We start from the raw sequence: 18,727 nt of genomic DNA, 5'->3' as shown, positions 1-18,727 counted from the left end.
TGTGTTTTTTTATAAACCAACTTTTCATATAAACATGCTAAAGATTTTTTGTACGACCTTTGGAAATGACTTCATAAATAATTGAAAAGTGAATATACTTATGTCTTAAAGTCGTTTTTAACAAAGCCCACCCTACTTTTTTAGGGATCTAAATTAAGTGCATATTGTGACGTTAATTTCAATATATCATAAAGGGGTATTAAAAAAATCACAAACATTATTTTCAAACGACTATAAAAGGCAATCAATTGAAATTTATGTTCACAATATATATGTATTTTAGTCCCTTCGAGGACATCCGATAAATTGGAATGATACTGAGAAATTTAGCATGGTCTTGCGTAAAGATGACATGTACAAATCAAGAAATGGTCTAAAAATATATGTATTTAATAATAATTGTGAACAACAAAATTTTCATTACTAATTTGTAATAGTTTTTAACAAATTACTAAAAAAAATTCTGTGCGGAAAATGTCTATCATAAAACTTTGTGGCATTCCTAAAGATTTTAAATATATATATATATATATATATATATATATATATATATATATATATATATATATATATATATATATATATATATATATATATATATATAAAGTTTATACAAGAAACATGCTTAATTATAAAAGCTAATGCCTTATACTATACTTGCATACCAATTATGCTTGGCTTTTACAAATTATATATAAATTCATTATGCCTAATAACTTATCTACTTATAAGTTAGGGCCGAGAGTTTTTCACCTATCTTAGTTGAGGGCTTTTTAGTGAGACTATATTCATTAGCTGAGACTAAACATTTAGTATACCCACACTACTATAACCGTTAATCTTTTGAGTGAGATACATATGTATAGATCTATACAGGGTTGACATCCCCACCTGTGGTTGCTAGTTACAAATTTGATCGATCAATCGAAGCGGGTGATAAGTGTTTACTATCATTACTACGACGTATAATGAAGCAACATAGGGGGTACATACAGTCACATAGCTCGGTTATAGGACTCACTATGAACATTAACTAGAATTTCTCTCTTTTACTACAAAGCCATGGGTTTGGTTATTTTCAAAACTATTTTAAGTATGGATTTATTTGTATAAAGATAAATTTGGTTTTTTTCATAACTTATATAAAGACTCTTTACAACCATTGTTTTAAGTATGGCTATACTTAAAAAGGAAATACTTTCTAGACTTTTTAAAAGTATCACTACAGTTAGCAGAAAATCTATGACTCTCACCAACTTTATATTGAACCTCAAAATTACATGTATTTTCAGGAAATCGGTAACTCAAGCATTCAGAGGAAAAATAAACATGGATTTCTGGCAATATAGTTCGCTAGCTTTTGTTATGTCTGCCTACATGTTAAGGATATTCATGTATTATTATTATTATTATTATTATTATTATTATTATTATTATTATTATTATTATTATCTATAAGAACATTGTAGTCAAACTCAAAGATGGAATACAAATGTTATTTTGTTTACTGTTGCACTTGTGCTATTTATTCAGTTTACATATGATTCATGAACTTAGTCGCACAACCTGACATGTTCCGCTGCCTCGGTCGGGGGTGTGACATAACCCAACCTCAGATATGACCTAAAAGACATTCTAATCCTTAAAGTCTCGAACTTTATGTATTTGCATGGCTAAAGATAGTTAAATCCCCAAACCCTAACTTCTAACATCACCAAAAACTCCATAACTCATGCATGGATGAAAGGAAAGGACCAAGTTTGCATTCTTTTATGACACCCTGCACTCTAAACCATCTGAAAGGACGGCTCAAATGGTTTGGAGTAGTCCATACTCACAAAGCCGAAGGTTTTGGGAAAAAATGAACATACACTTAAGCTTAGACAAGATCTAGCAAAGCAAGCCTCAAGGTATAAACTTTATACATTCTGGAGATGAACAAAGAGGTGTAGATTTTGGATCCAAGAGCTTGAGTGCACCACTACTTCTTCAAATACCCTCCTTCACCACCAAGAACACTCAAAGTCTTCAAAACTCACACTCAGGAGCTAGGGTTTCGATATTAGGGCTAAGAGGGATGGAGGTTGGTCATAAGAAGGTCCAAGGGGGAATAAGATACTTAAATAGGGGACACAACCATAAAAATTTAAGGTTTAGGAATAGCTCGAGTACGCCCAACGTACTCAACGTACTCAACCCAGGTCGCGATCTAAATGTTGGCTTATGCCCGGTGTACAATCTATGTACATCTAGTTTAAGGGCTACTTTGCAAACAATTAACATTTTAAAGGTCGAAAATGGAAATATCTGGCAACGTGTGTTACACTATGGTTTGATAAAATTTCGTGTTTGGTCCTTATCTTTTTTTTGCACTCCCATCATCCCTTTAGTTTTTTTTTTCGGTTTTGATCCCTAATAGATGTGAAAAGACGATTTTACCCTTGCTATATTTTTTTCGCATACTTTTAATAACTTAAATACTTATTTATAACTAAAAATTATTGGTTCCCACCACCCTTTCCTAACTGCACCCCTTCTCCTTCTTATACTCTTCTTCCTTTTCCATAAGTACTCCATCCCAACACATGCCTCCATCGTCGGCGACCACCACTTCATCGACCACCGCATTTGGAAATTAGTGCAGCACCCCCACCTCTCTACACTTCACGGAATACTCAGTCCCTTCTTTACTGAAATCCCGAGTACCACCATTTCCTTTATCAGCTTCGGTGAGCAAAAAAAATAGAAAATCTAGAAAAATCAAACCTATTCAAAACCCAATGTAACATTCTAGACAAATCAATTGCATAAAAACCCTCTAACTTACCTGGAACTAAATCCACCAAACCTAATTGTCATCGCCACCTCTAAAATCGAACCATCGACACTCTCATCGAAGCAGCATCTCTAATGTCGACCACCGCTCACATAGGATAGAGACAACAAGAAAGAGAGATAACAGAGAGCAACGACAGAAAAGAGAGATAACATAGAGGAGAGGCTGATGGGAAGTGATAGGGGATTTTAGGTGAAAGATAGACGAAAAGTGATTTCATAAAGCATTGTGATGGTTGTGGCGGCGATTTCAGGGAGGCAATCCGACGATCAAGTAGAGTGCAGATCCGACAGCGATGCCATTTTGTAACATCCCAATGTTAAGGTACTTCTAAATTCATCCCTATAATTTTATTTATGACATTTTGGCCCCTAAGTCCCAAGAGAAAGTGCCTTTAAGCTCTAGTGGCATTTTCGTAATTCTGGCAGGAGAAATACACCAAGCGTACATGTGTGTATGTTGTGCGTACTAGGGCGCACCCTAGTATGTTGGGGCGTACTAGGGCACACCCTAGTACGTTGGGGCGTACTAGATAAAGAAGGAAACCCTAAATTTTAGGGTTTGGGTGGTATTTAAGCAACACTAAACCTCATTTCTCTTCTCATTTCCAGCCTCCATCAGCATATTCGTGTTCTCTTGCAAACCCTAGCCACTTTTGAGCTCTTGGAAGGTTTAGTGTGAGTTTTTGTGTTTTACAAAGGAAGAAGAAGGTAGCGGTGAAGCTTGAAGCTTAAAGCAAGCTTGGGTCTGGGAGTTTTGCATCTTTCTTCATCATTAGAAGGTATAAAGTTCATACCTTAATGACTTATTTGTTAGATCTCTTTCTTAGGTGTTTTTATGTTACTTTTTGGTCCCAAAAGTCTCATATTGTGCATGGTTTGTTCTTTTTGATTTGGGTTGTCCTTTCAGACCCTAGGAGGGGTCCTAAGCCAAAAAAATGAGGTCCCATTTATTAGTTTTGCTCCATGCATCTTATAGAAGGTCTTAATGGATTAAGACCTTGTGTTAAGCACTTTTTGGACTTGTAAAGTCATAAAGTTAGAAACTTTATGACTCGTGAGTGCATTTGAACCTTAGATCTGAAATATGGACTTAAGTGCTTAAGCCATTAAGCACTTATTGGAGTTTGGAAGCTGCAAGGGTATGCCCTGCATATATGAGAGTATGCCCCGCATACTCGGTCAATCACCCCAATGAGTAGTCAACTGCGAGGTTGCGTGTACACCATTCGTACCTCCAAAGTGCGCCCCACGTACTCGTACTAGTCAGTCTTTTTTATTTGACTTGGTTAAGTTGACACGGCTGGGTTGACTCAGTCGACTTAGTGGGTCTGACCAGATGACTTTGACCAATTTGAACTTGAGGGTATTTTGGGATTTTGATGGAATTGACCAGTTGGTGGAAATAGGTATTGGTTAGAGAGATGAGATTCGGAGTCGGACCTCATCAGTTATGTTCAGTTTGCGAGGTGATTTTTCCTCACTGTAGTTTTTGGTCGAAGGCATAAAGGCCGGCCCATTTAGATTGTTATCTTGGTTTAGCGCATGATTATATGATGTAGTAATATGTTAGATATGTATCCTGGTATATAGGATGATGATATGATTAGTGATATGTTAGATCTGTATGATTGTTTGTATATGCTAGTTAGGGTTTGATATGGTATATGTTGATATGTAATGGTGTGTTAGGTTGAGGCGGTCCTGTTATATGCTAAAGGCCGAGATACCCAGGGCGTCGTGGATAGACTACATGCCAACGGGCGTACAAGTCGGGTCGAAGACCCGGGGGACGTTCCAGATAGGCTGAAGGCCGGTGAGGCGTACTAGTCATGTTGAAGGTCATGTGAGTGTACCAGATAGACTGTAGGTCGGTGGGGTGTTCTAGTCAGACTGAAGGCTTTGTATACATGTTGTATGTTTGTTGTTGTTGTTGTTGTTGTTGTTGTTGTTGTGATTATGTGTTGTGTTGGTACACTGGGAGAACTCACTAAGCTTTGGCTTACAATTTTGAGTTATGTTTCAGGTACTTCATAGGATCGCGAGAACGTAAAGGCGTGATCGTACACATCCTCATGTTTTAGACTTATGATTTTGAGAAACTATGATATAGAACATGTTTTGAAAACTATGTTGTAAACAATTTGTGATTTTGGGTTGGTTTTTAAAAGTTTAAATTTTTCATGATTTTATGGATGTTACAAGTTGGTATCAGAGCCTTTTGAGTGAATTGGAGGAACACTCGTGTGAATCCAGTCTCAAACTATGGAAATATTTAAAAAAATATATATTAAAAGTAATTTTTTTCAATAAACCATGAGGATGTGATGTGTACAATCAAGTTGGGGCCAGTAAGTAGACCCCAAATTACCACACTGTTATTTGATATTATGATATGTTAGAACAACATACTAGTGATAGGCTAGGGATCTTTAGGAATTGCATGATAGAATTGGCTGATTATATGATGCCTGATAGCCTAGGATCCTTCCTTATATGAAATTGACATCATTATTGTATTTGCTTAGTGTATGCATCATGGTTATACATAACTAAGATTGTATAGCCCGAGAATTTTTGGTTTGGCCTTATTTCCTGTTCTTGTTTGATGAAGGGCTTAGGGTAGGATTAAATATTAGGTTGTCTATAGGGTCCAATATTATGTATGATTAGCATACACGAGTGTTGCAAGGTTTGTGGAAATTTCATGGATGAGTTGTGTGGGGTTAGTCAGCCAGTCTCGTGATGTTTAGCCTTCTTCTAAGGAGTGAGGACTGAGTATATGAGTATGCTAGTGTGTATTGTTAAATTTTTTATGATGATCCTATGAGACAAATATGGGTAGGTGTGGAAGGTAGTATAGGCCCATACTATTGAAAGTATAGGACCCATACGTGTAGCAAGGAAGTCAAACCCCTAGGGCTTTGTTGGGAGTTCATTCCCCGGTTATGATATGTGTGTTATCTAATATCTCCTTGGTTTATTTTCAGTATGGTGATGACGCGACGTTTCGAGACAGGATCTGGGTCAAGCCAAGGTGGGCTAGCATTGACAGAGGACCGTATCAGGGAGATTATCCTTGAGGAGGTGTTACCATTGTCCGGGGGCAGATACCGGAGCAATTTGGGTCTATCAAGACTGCGATGATGGAGTTCTTTGATGACAGACATGCTGCTTTGTCTGAGGCTGTTACTTCCACAGCCACCGCAACCAATACGACTGTAGGGATTGGTGTTGGAGGAATTTTTCAGTATCAGGACTTCCAGAATACGAAGCCCCCGAATTTTGATGGAGTTCTGGACCTGATCATAGCCATAAGGTGGTTGTATGATGTTGAGGGATGCTTTTTCACCTGCTTTTACCCAGCTGACCAAAAGGTCATGTGCGCTCTAAACCTTTTGAAGTTCGAAGTGACGAATTGGTGGAGACCTGTTACGGGATCGTATTATACTGAGCAGAGAGTTGTTGTGTCTTAGGAGCAGTTCTTCGAGATATTTCATACTAGATATGTGCCACTAGTGGAGTGTGAGAGGTTGTCCTAGGAGTTTTTGGACTTAAGACAGGGGGCTGAGACGGGTGACGGAGATCACCAGGATGTTCACATAGAGGGCCATGTTTTGTCTTCAGTTTGCTTTTGAGCAGGCTTAGATGACCCGTTACTTGAGCATGCTCAAGATGGATATTAGGCAATTTGTTTCCACCCAACGTTATGATACTTTGTTGGAGATGCAGGAGGCCACCAGACGGCGTAAGATTGAGATAGAGCTTCATACGAGAGAGAGAGAGAGAGGAGACCAACCCCGACGCAGTTGCAGCCAACATTGAAGTGGTTTAAGGTCACTGATTCTAGATCTGGGAGTCAGAGGGGCTGCACTTGTGGGAAGTGCGGAAAGAGTCATGAGGGGGCCTATCGATCAGGTGGTATATGCCACAAGTGTGGCAAGGAGGGGCATTATGTGAGGGATTGTCATCATCCGGCCCCAGCTCCGTGTTCCAGGATTTTCTATCATTGTGATTAGGTTGGCCATGTGAAGGTCAACTATCCCTTGCTCACCGCCAAGCCGACGCAGGCCTTAACGCCAGCTACTTTGAGGATCACTGATGGGCGTCAGGGAAGGGTGGAGCCCCGAGGGCTCGAGGACATTCTTTTCAGCTCATTGCCGAGGAGGCCAGAGCAACTCCATATGTTGTGAATGATATGTTTCCTTTTGTTATTCTGCTGATTATATGCTTATATTTATACCCTGATAGTAAAGTTCCTAATGAACTCTTTGCTTACTCTCGTGTTGTTTAACTCAGGTGCGAGTCGGTCCTTTGTAACTCGATCGTTTAGTAGGGAGTTTGATATGCCTATAGGGGAGTTAGAGTGTCTGTTGCGGGTTTCCATCGCCAACAAACACAGGGTTTCTGTCACACCCCCAAACCAGAACGGCGGAATCGTTCGAGGGCGGATGACTTCATGTAGTATCATAACAGTTGAGTAAATAGTAAAGAAATCAAACACAACCATCATAAATATAATTTAAAAAGTTACATTGTTGATTGTAATACATGTTTCAAAAGAAATTACATTATGATGATATAATAAGTTTGAAATTTGACGCCTTAGCATTCCTTCCCCAAAAGCTGTTGTTATACCTGTATTACTGAATCCCTAAGAAATACAAGTAGTTTTGAAAAAGTGTCAACAATTAAGTTGGTGAGTTCATAAGTGTTTTTGTATAAGAATTGTATGCCTTTTTGTATAAAGTAACTGAGTTTGTTTCTAGAAAATCCAATATCTTCCATAAATGAATAGTAGTTTTTAAAAGTTCCAAAAACCGGAATGCATAAGTATTTTCCATTCCGAAAATAGTGTAAGCAGATTTATATATGTATATATAATCACTAAGGCGTTTGATAACCTCGTAAATCAAATGTTTTAATACTTCATGTGAGTTTTATAACCGTACTATTGACCCAAACTGCCTGTCACAATGTTCTTCAGGCGTTGGAATTATATGAAGTTTGTCACCCCAGACCTGTCGGTCCAACTGTAGCTAACAGTTTAGGTGCGGGATTGTCAATCCCGTATAGATCTATACACAAGTATCACGCTCTCCCTATGGGAGATTATGGTTTACAACACAGGACTTGAAATGCATACTTGAAAGTACGTGAAGTTAGATGTCTCATAAAAGTTTGTATCAAGTAGATATACGTATGAAAAGTCCATTTTTCTTGTAAATGTAAGTGTTTCCTTTCTATAGTGTTCATAGAGTGTAAAATATCATGAATATCTCGTAAACTATACCTATTATAGTTTTTCAAAAGCGTGTTTAGTTTGAATGATAAACCGTAATGTGCTACCAACTTTGCATTTAAAGTATAACATTTGTAAAAACGTTATTTTACGTACTTAACATTTATACACAAAATGTAGATAAAGCATTTGAAACTGTACGTAATGATTTGCATTTTAACATAAGTTTTTCTTGCATTTCACTTGTATTTCTCCCCCTAAAATATAGTAAAAAAGTGAGAATATATGGGTATGAACTCACTTGGTAGAAGTGGCGGTTTGATGAAAACGAGACTAAACTCGGGCAGCACTTCGACCGGAGAAAGTCGATTTCTCGGAAATCTCGGAGCTTCGGACATTCGTCGGAGCTTGGATATGGAACCGGGGCGTCGGGGTATCTTCGAAAGGCTCGAAAATGACAAAATGGGAGAGAAATGGTGTAAATTAGAAAAAGAAGCCGGAACCCTCGCATCTTATTTATAGGGCTGGGATGAATCTCGAACGCGGGGCGTTCCCGGAACACAGGACACTCCCTCGGACGCAACGCGTTCGGAGCCTTCGTGCGTCATTGCATACGAACTTCGGACTTGATGGGTGATGGGACTGGCTCTGGTCGAAGAATGCAGGGTGTTCCCTCTTGGACCAATCTCGGATTTTGTGCCCCAATCTTTGAAATTTCGTAACTTTCGCACACGAGCTCTGTTTTTGACTTTCTTTATATCCACGCATAGGTGAGAATATAATCTACAACTTTCATTTAGACTTCGTTGGCAAATTTTGACTTTATTTTAATTATGTATTTTTAATTGGTCAGGACAGGAAAAGACCGTTAAAAATTCATAACTTCTTCATTCGATGTCCGTTTCCTTCTGTCTTTTTTGTTGGATATAGTGTCTAAGTCCATAACTCTATTTGGTATGTACTTGACCCGATCCGGCATGGTCCATTTGGGTTGCATGGCATTGCAATACTTGGATAGACTAAATGAGAGAAATGACACTTGTGATTATTAATATATTATAAGTTCTAATATATTAATAATATTATTATTTAATTAGTGTTGATCAAGTATTAATTTAGAATTAATTTGGTGATCAAAATGAGACTAATTAAATATATAGGGTTGATTATGACAATCATCTAATCTTTTATGGTGGATTTATGATCCATGGTTTATGGAGTTGGGTTATAACCATTTGGAGCTCCATGGATAGTTCATGGGAGTTACAAACCCATGGATCATTAGAAATGAAGAGTCATGACAACTAAGGGCATTCATGTGTAAACCCTAATTGTGACAACACTATAAAAGGATCCCTATAGCTAGCAAACTCGGACTACTAGTGAGCTCTAAGAGGGCATAACCGATTTTGAGTGCAAGTGTAATCTCTTAAGTTATTCCAAGTCTTGTAGTGTTGTGTGAAGCATTTGAGGCAAAACATTTGGGGTGCTAGGCTCACGAAGTCTTCAAGGAATCCAAGCAACAAGAAAGGTAAGTACTTCTACTAGTTTTTTATATTACATATTCCCCATGCCATGCTAGTTAGGAAGTAAACCTTGAAAAATCAAATTTGCATGTATATTAGAGAAAACATAGATTCAAGGTTTATAGGGTTTCATGTACACCATAGGAGTATTAGAATGCTCAAAACCCATCAGTGGTATCAGAGCCTAGCATTGTTTTTTGTATATTTGATGCAATCTGCTTGAAAAATCGAAAAACTGTTCACTGTTCGACTGGACTCGTCGAGTGCAAGGGGAGAACTCGACGAGTCCAAGACAAAATTCATCCTACTCGTCGATTAGGATCATCCACTCGACGAGTAGGTGCATGCTGGGAAGTTTTCCGAGTTTTGTTGTTGGAAATGGGCTAGAATCATTATCCCAAACTGTTTTGGACTTGTAAAATCTATTTTTTTTTAAAGTGGTAATGATTATGTTAACCCATTTCATATGACTATTATCAATTTTCAAGTTTTATATGTGTTAATATGATTTCTTGAAGTTGTTTGATATGAATATTTGTTCTTATGAGTTTTAGAAGATCATAGGAATTGTGTGTAACCTACATGCTTGTTTAATTCATGATCTTAATGCTAATGATGGTGTCCATAACTTGTCCTCAAGTTATGGATAACCAACGGTCACTTCTTTAAAAGTTGTCATTAAAGAATAAGAGGTTTCATAAAATGAAGAGTTTTCAACTTTATGAACCATTAAAACTCATAAGTTACAAATTGAAGAGTCTTGAAATAGTGTCAAAACTTGCCCTCAAGTTTTGGAATTTGTAAAGTCTTACACTTTAATACTTTAATTCCAAATTAAACCTTAGTTTTTAAGAAGGTTTAAAAACAACACTTATACTATTATTATAATCTTATTTATATAGATATGTATAAGAGTAAGTCAATCTTACTGCAAGTAGGCCTCATTCACAAAGCCGATCTATAAGGGGGGGGGGGGTATAAGGTTGTTGCCTATAAAATGGCAGCTTAATGGGTGTCCACTCTCACCCACAACTTCCTTGACCGGTGAAGGGTCGTTAGCCGAACGGGTAGGATAAGACTTTAACTCTCATTAAAAGTATAATGAATTCTAAAGTAACTATACATTATTAATTCCCTATCTTAGTTACTTTAGGAAAATGTGAAATAGGTGCTAGCCCATAAAAATTACACTTTGTACCTTAACAAGTCGTTAGTGGAGCGTGTGTGGTTAACCGGCACACTAACAAGGACTAGTAAGTGTGGAAAAGGGTAACTTGACTTTATTATAGATCGGTGGAGCGTGTGTGGTTAACCGGCACATCGATTAGGTAATATAGTTGAGGGTACCAAGTCAATTTGTATGGTTATTCACACCATGTTTGTGATCCTCGGCATCCCAGTCACAAACTTGAGAGGGCACAATCGAGATTCAAACATGCCATTGAAAAGTTCAATGTATCTCAAAAAGATCTAGGAGTTTCAAATCCAATAAAACCTAATAATAAAATATTTCATTCTTATGGTGGAAATTGGTAAATCGTCATTTATCTACCTTCAAATATTTTATAGTATGGATTACAACATCCCTCTTCCAACTATAAATAGTTTGTTGGATCCTAGCCTTAATATTTCATTTGGGTGACTTATTAAGGATTCTTCATCTAATTAAACTTGTCCTTCTTCATTTCAGATGTCTTCCAACACTACTACTGGCTCAAACCCTACAGGCTCCTTTTCCCTCATGACCTTGTGTGGGAAAGTCACTTTTAATGGGTCTAACTTCAATGAATGGATTAGAAACATCGGGATGATTACCCGCTATGAGAACAAGGAATATGTCCTTGATAAAGAGCTTAGGGTTATCAATGAGCCAATTGCTACTCCTGAGGAGCTTGCAGAGTACACTACACATGAGAGGGATACTACCAAAGTGTCCTAAATCATGTTGGCTACCATGACTCCCGAACTCCAAAAATCCTATGAAGATTTCTACCCCTATGAGATGCACCTGGATCTGATGGATAGGTACCATCAGAGCGCGCGTCAAGAGAGGTAGAAATCATCTCCTCCATGATAACGGCCAGGATGAAGGATGGTGAACGCATCACCGGTCACTTGCAGAAAATGTAAAGGTTCGTGGACCGATTATTGAAGTTGAATGTAGACTTCCCTGAGGACTTGGCGATTGATATCATTCTCCATTCCTTACCTCCTAGTTATGATCAGTTTCGTATGACTTATCATATGAACAAGGAGGAAGTTACACTTAGCAAACTTCAAGGACTTTTAAGGACCACTAAAAGTGGCCTTAAGGGTAAGTTGGTTGTTACTTCTACTCCTACTCCTACAACAGCCCCTGTTCTTGCAATTGGGCAGGGATAGGGTAAGAAGAGGAAAACCCTTCGAAGGGTACCAAGGGTAAGCCCCTTGATGGTTCCTCTTCAAATGGGACAAAGAAAGGTCCCATTACTCCTTCCTCAAACCCAAAGGAAGCACAATGCTTCTATTGCCAGGAAAAGGGGCACTGGAAGCGAAGCTGCCTCAAATACTTGCAAGATGTAAAGGATGGGAAAGTTAAACCCACCCATGCAGGTATTTATACAATATTGTCTAATAACTCATCTAATGCTAATTCTTGGGTGCTTGATACAGTTTGTGGTATTCACATTTGTACTGATTTGAAGGGCCTAAGAAGAAGTGAGAAAGTGGAGCACGGGAAGATAAACTTAGTCATGGGCAACAGGAAAGCATCACCTGTCACCAAGATAGGAGTTTATTCTTTATTGCTTAATAATGGGTTAATGTTAGATTTGAATAAATGTTGTTACTCGCCTGAAATGGCGAGAAATATTATTTCCTTTCATGGCTTGTACAAAAAAGGGTTTACATTTTCATTGGATAATAATAATGGTGCTATTAGTGTTTATTACAATGATGTATTTTACTTTAAAGCATTACCTTGTGATGGTGTATATGAAGCTGTGAATGTTGTAGACAATCTTAGAAATAATGTGTTGTATATTGATTCTTCAAATAGCTTGGATAAAGCATCCTTGTGGCATTGTCATCTTGGACATGTCAACAAGAAGCGCATAGACCAACTCCAAAAGGCTGGGGTTTTGGAATCATTAGACCTAAAGTCGAATGATAGTTGCGAGTCTTGTTTACTTGGAAAAATGACAAAGTCACCCTTCACTGGTACTTGTGAGAGGGGTGAGGGTTTGTTGGACCTCATACATACAGATGTTTGTGGACCCTTCAAATCATCCACAAGGGATGCTAATCGTTATTATTTGACTTTTACTGATGATTATAGTAGATATGGATATGTCTATTTAATCAAGCATAAGTCAGAGACTTTCGAGAGGTTTAAAGAGTTTAAACAGGAAGTCGAGAATAAATTGGGCAGGAACATTAAGATACATCAATCCGATCGTGGTGGTGAGTATCTTAGTATAGAGTTCCTCGACTATCTCAAGGAATGCGGGATCATCTCACGATTGACACCTCCCAGGACACCACAGTTGAATGGTGTGGCTGAGAGGCGTAATCGAACCTTGTTGGATATGGTTCGTTCCATGATGAGTTGAGCTTCATTACCAATCTCCTTCTGGGGGTATGCCTTAGAGACTGCCGCCCATATCCTCAATGTAGTCCCTACTAAAAAGGTTGCCAAAACACCTCACGAGATGTGGATTGGGAAAGTTCTCAATCTAGACCATATCAAGATTTGGGGTTGTGAAGCTTTTGTGAGGCGCGAGTCTCATGACAAGCTTGAAACTCGAAGTGAGAGGTGTATTTTCATCGGCTATCCACAAAGATCCTTCGGTTACCTCTTCTACAGACCCATTGATAATGTGGTCTTTGTAGCAAGAAGAGGAGTCTTTCGTGGGAGAGAATTTATAAGCCAAGGGGACAGTGGGAGGCAAATTGACCTTGAAGAGCTTCAAGAGTCAAGTGGTGAAGGAACCTCAATACTACCGACAACTTGAGGAAGAAACTCCTGTTGAGCCGATAGATGAGTCCGCACCTCCGAGGCGTTCCACTAGAGTTAGGAACACACCTGAATTTTATTATGGTTATCACATCACTAGTGAAGGTGATACATTTATTAGTGATAGTACACTAATAGATTTGGATGAACCTAATAATTATAGGGAAGCCATGGCATGCCCTGAGTCTGCTAAATGGAAGGAGGCTATGGACAGCGAGATCCAGTCCATGTATGACAATCAAGTGTGGGACTTGGTTGACAATGTACCAGGTCGTAAGATAGTTGGGTGCAAATGGATCTTCAAAAAGAAGACCGACATGGATGGGAAGGTACACACCTATAAAGCAAGACTGGTGGCAAAGGGCTTTACTCAAACTCCGGGAGTTGACTATGATGAGACCTATTCACCAATATCAAAGATTAAGTCTATTAGAGTTTTGTTGGCCATAGCTGCATTTCATGATTATGAAATATGGCAAATGGATGTCAAAACCACTTTCCTTAATGGAAAGTTGGCTGAGGATGTTTACATGGCTCAGCCAGAGGATTTTGTCGATCCAAAGTACCCTAATAGGGTGTGTAAGCTTGAGAAATCAATTTATGGATTGAAACAAGCATCTCGTAGATGGAATCTTTGATTCGATGAGAAAGTCAAAGAATTTTGATTTTCGAGGAGCGAAGATGAGTCCTGTGTGTATGTTAGGGCTAGTGGGAGTATAGTCAGCTTTCTGGTGCTGTATGTAGATGACATACTACTCATAGGAAATGACATCCCAACTTTGTAGGAGGTTAAGTCATGGCTTGGGAAGTGTTTCACTATGAAGGATCTTGGAGAAGCTGCCTATATCCTAGGGATAACGATAATGAGAGACAGGAGTAAGAGACTAATTGGACTTAGTCAAAGTACCTACTTGGATAAGGTGCTGAAGAGGTTTAGCATGCAAGAATCCAAGAAAGGGGAATTACCTATCCAGAGTAATGCCAAGCTGAGTAAGACTCAGAGTACGAGTATAGAGGCTGAGATAGATGAGATCAGTCATATACCATATGCTTCCGTTGTGGGCTCTATCATGTACGCTATGACTTGTACTCGCCCTGATATGGCCTTTGCCTTGAGCATGGTTAGTAGATATCAAGGGAACCCTAGCAAGGCTCACTGGACTGCGGTAAAGAACATTCTCAAGTATCTGCGGAGGACTAAGGATTGGGTCCTTACCCTCGATGGCAGTGATGACTTGAGAGTGGAAGGATATAGAGATGCTAGCTTTCATACTCATAGGGATAATTTCTGATCTCAGTCAGGCTGGGTCTTTATCCTAAACGGAGGGGAAATTACTTGGAAAAGTTCCAAGCAGGAGACAGTAGCTGATTCTAATTGTGAATCAGAGTACATAGCAGTGAGTGAAGCGGCAAAGGAGGTGATATGGAGAAAGAACTTCATCGAAGACCTTGGAGTTGTACCAGCTATAAAGGAGCCAATGGAAATTTTCTATGACAACAAAAGTGCGGTTGCTTTGGCTAAGGAATCAAGAGATCACGGGAGATCTAGGCACATTGACAGAAAATACCATTTCATCAGACATCCAATAGAAGAAGGACTCCTCGTGGCAAATAGGAACAATTAGATATCTGAAACTTGTGAAATGTAATTGACATTTTGATGATTAAATAAAAGATGTTATTTATTTATAAGTAAAGTGTTACTATCTTATGTTGATCGTTTACTATGGTTTCAATTTTGCATGTTTTGACTTCCAGAATAATTATTTTATTCGAACTCTCCACAGTCGGTCATATGTCGGAAGTAGATATGAATTAAGACTGTCATGAATTTGGTTTGTATGATATGTCTAAAGAGTATTAGACATAGCAATAGTTGCTGTAACATTCATGAGTGCTCATAAGTCCTGAGTATTGGATTCAACCCACGCTCACTTGCATTACTTGATGGAATTTATCTCGAGTGATCGTGAGACAGTAATATCATATAAATCTTTAAACCTAGAGATATGAGTTGGTTATCCATTGATTATACGAAAACGCATTGGTAACTCGATGTTATAAAACGTGCTTTTGTGCATAATTCACCAAGTAGTCAGTACAAGAATATGAGTCGAAGTTTATATGTTCCTTCTAGAAATAGAAGCGATATATGGGCCCCTCGATGATTTGGTTTTGACTTATGTACCGGGCCCGTTCAGAACATAATTGATGTGTTCAATTTAGTTCTATGTCGAAACAAATCAAAAGTCGAGAAACAAATGCTGGACAATAAGTAAGACCATGTTCCATGTGTTTGTCCGGCTGATATCTTGAGAGCAGAGGATTATATGATCACTTATCTTAAATGGCGTATCATTATCATTTCAGTTCCAAGAGACTTTGAAAGAGCTACGATTGCTAGTCGGATCTTGAAGTCATATCTGCAAATATAGTTATTAGACTTATCCAAGTGGGAGACTGTTGGATATAGTGTCTAAGTCCATAACTCTATTTGGTAAGTACTTGACCCGACCCGGCATGGTCCATTTGGGTTGCATGGCATTGCAATACTTGGATAGACTAAATGAGATAAAGGACACTTGTGATTATTAATATATTATAAGTTCTAATATATTAATAATAGTATTATTTAATTAGTGTTGATCAAGTATTAATTTAGAATTAATTTGGTGATCAAAATGAGACTAATTAAATATATAGGGTTGATTATGACAATCATCTAATCTTTTATGGTGGATTTATGATCCATGGTTTATGGAGTTGGGTTATAACCATTTGGATCTCCATGGAAAGTTCATGGGAGTTACAAACCCATGGATCATTAGAAATGAAGAGTCATGACAATTAAGGGCATTCATGTGTAAACCCTAATTGTGACAACACTATAAAAGGAGCCCTATAGCTAGAAAAATCGGACTACTAGTGAGTTCTAAGAGGGCATAACCGATTTTGAGTGCAAGTGTAATCTCTCAAGTTATTCCAAGTCTTGTAGCGTTGTGTGAAGCATTTGAGGCACAACATTTGGGGTGCTAGGCTCACGAAGTCTTCAAGGAATCCAAGCAACAAGAAAGGTATGTACTTCTACTAGTTTTTTATATTACATATTCCCTATGCCATGCTAGTTAGGAAGTAAACCTTGAAAAATCAAATTTGCATGTATATTAGAGAAAACATAGATTCAAGGTTTATAGGGTTGTATGTACACCATAGGAGTGTTAGAATGCTCAAAACCATCATTTTTACCGTTGTATTACTATTGTCGAGATATTCAATTCTCGTTTAGTTCGTGTCGGCTAAATATCGCTCGGTCTTTATTTCGAGTTTTTAGCTATCTACCGCTCTCCAAAACTTAGAAAAATCACAACTTCCTCACACAAAGTTAGATTTGGATGTTCTTTTTATGTACGTTCACGGTTTAATGATATCTACGACATTCGTTTAGATACCTAAGGCTAAAAAGTATTTTATTGAAATTTCGTGTTTTATGCTGAACAGTGTTTTACCGGTTTTGCTGCGGATTTTCGATTGGTCATAACTTCTTCGTTAAAACTCGGATTTTTGGTCATAGCTTCTTCGATTTTTGTGTTCTTTATATTTCAGGGATGTGTATGAGAGATCTTCGGGGTGCCCTACCCGATTGATTTGATTCTGATTCCCATGGGAGATGTTTGTGTGATAGTGGGTATGGACTGGTTGAGTCGGTTTGGTGTCATGATTGATTGTGAGGGCCAACAGGTAGTAGTTCAAACCCCAAGTGGGGGAGAACTGGTTATCTATGGAGAGGGCAACAGGATGGGTTCAGGGTTTTGTTCATCGGCCAAGAATCATCATTATATTAAGCATAGGTGTGCGGGTTACTTGGCATATGTGGTGGATACGCGTATTGGGGATCATATTTCAGTTTTAGAGGTCCCGGTTGTCAAGGAGTTTATAGATGTGTTTCCGAAGGAGTTACCCGGTGTGCCTCCCGAGAGGTAGGTTGAGTTTAAGATTGACCTTTTGCCAGGTGCGGCCCCAATTGCCAAGGCGTCGTACCGCTTGGCACCGCCTGAGATGTAGGAGTTGTCATATCAGCTGCAGGAGCTGCTAGGCAAGCAGTTCATTAGACCGAGCAGTTCTTTGTGGGGTGCGCCGATACTGTTCGCCAAGAAGGAGGATGGTTTGCACCGAATGTGCATTGATTATCGGGAGTTAAACAAGTTAACAGTGAAGAACCATTATCCCCTCCCGTGGATTAATGACCTATTTGATCAGTTTTAGGGCGCATATTGGTTCTCCAAGATAGATGTAAGGTCCGGGTATCATCAGGTTAGAGTGAGAGAGGAGTATGTGGAGAAGACCGCATTCCGGACTCGTTATGGGCATTACGAGTTTGTGATGATACCATTTGGTCTCACCAATACGCCTACTGTGTTTATGGATTTCATGAATCGGGTATGCAGGTCGATGCTCGATTGATCTATCATTGAATTTATGGATGATATCTTGGTGTATTCCAAGACCAGTGAGCATCAAGAGGAGCATCTTCACGAGCTTCTGGGGGTTTTGAGGCGAGACGACTTTATGTTAAGTTCTTGAAGTGCGATTTTTGGTTACGAGAGATCCAGTTCATGGGGCACCTCATTAACCAAGACGGGATTTGGGTCGATTCGGCCAATATCGAAATGGTGATGCAGTGGGAGGTTCTGAAATCTCCTTCCAATATCTGTAGTTTCTTAGGTTTAGCAGGGTACTATCAGAGATTCATTCAATATTTCTCCAAGATTATGGTACCCCTCACTCGTCGGAAGAGGAAGGGGTGGATTTCTGATGGGGTCCAGAGCAGCAGTCGACATTTGAGACTCTTCGGCAGAGATTATGTGAGGCCCCGGTATTGACCCTCCCAGAGGGAGTTTAGGATTTTGTGGTATTCTATGATGCATCCATCACTGGTTTGGGGGCAGTCCTCACGCAGAGAGGATGGTTGATTGCTTATGCTTTGCGGCAGCTGAAGCCACATGAGACATGATATCCTACGCATGATCTGGAGTTGGGGGCGGTGGTGGTCGCCCTCAAGATTTGGAGGCACTATCTTTATGGGGTCCATTGTACTGTCTACATGGATCACAAGAGTTTGAGGAATGTTAT

General features: G+C 38.9%; 1 non-coding gene across 1 annotated transcript; it reads left to right on the top strand.

Moving 5' to 3' along the window:
* Positions 1-282: 282 nt before the first annotated feature.
* LOC145096577 (U6 spliceosomal RNA) lies at positions 283-383 on the top strand. Its single transcript, XR_013703952.1, has one exon. It is a non-coding gene; the product is annotated as a U6 spliceosomal RNA (small nuclear RNA).
* The last annotated feature ends 18,344 nt before the right edge of the window (positions 384-18,727 follow it).

Source organism: Lactuca serriola, chromosome 3 (genome assembly GCF_051521515.1).
Source record: "Lactuca serriola cultivar US96UC23 chromosome 3, Lser_US96UC23_V15, whole genome shotgun sequence".
Classification (NCBI taxonomy): domain Eukaryota; kingdom Viridiplantae; phylum Streptophyta; class Magnoliopsida; order Asterales; family Asteraceae; genus Lactuca; species Lactuca serriola.
This window is presented reverse-complemented; position numbering and strand designations above follow the sequence as displayed.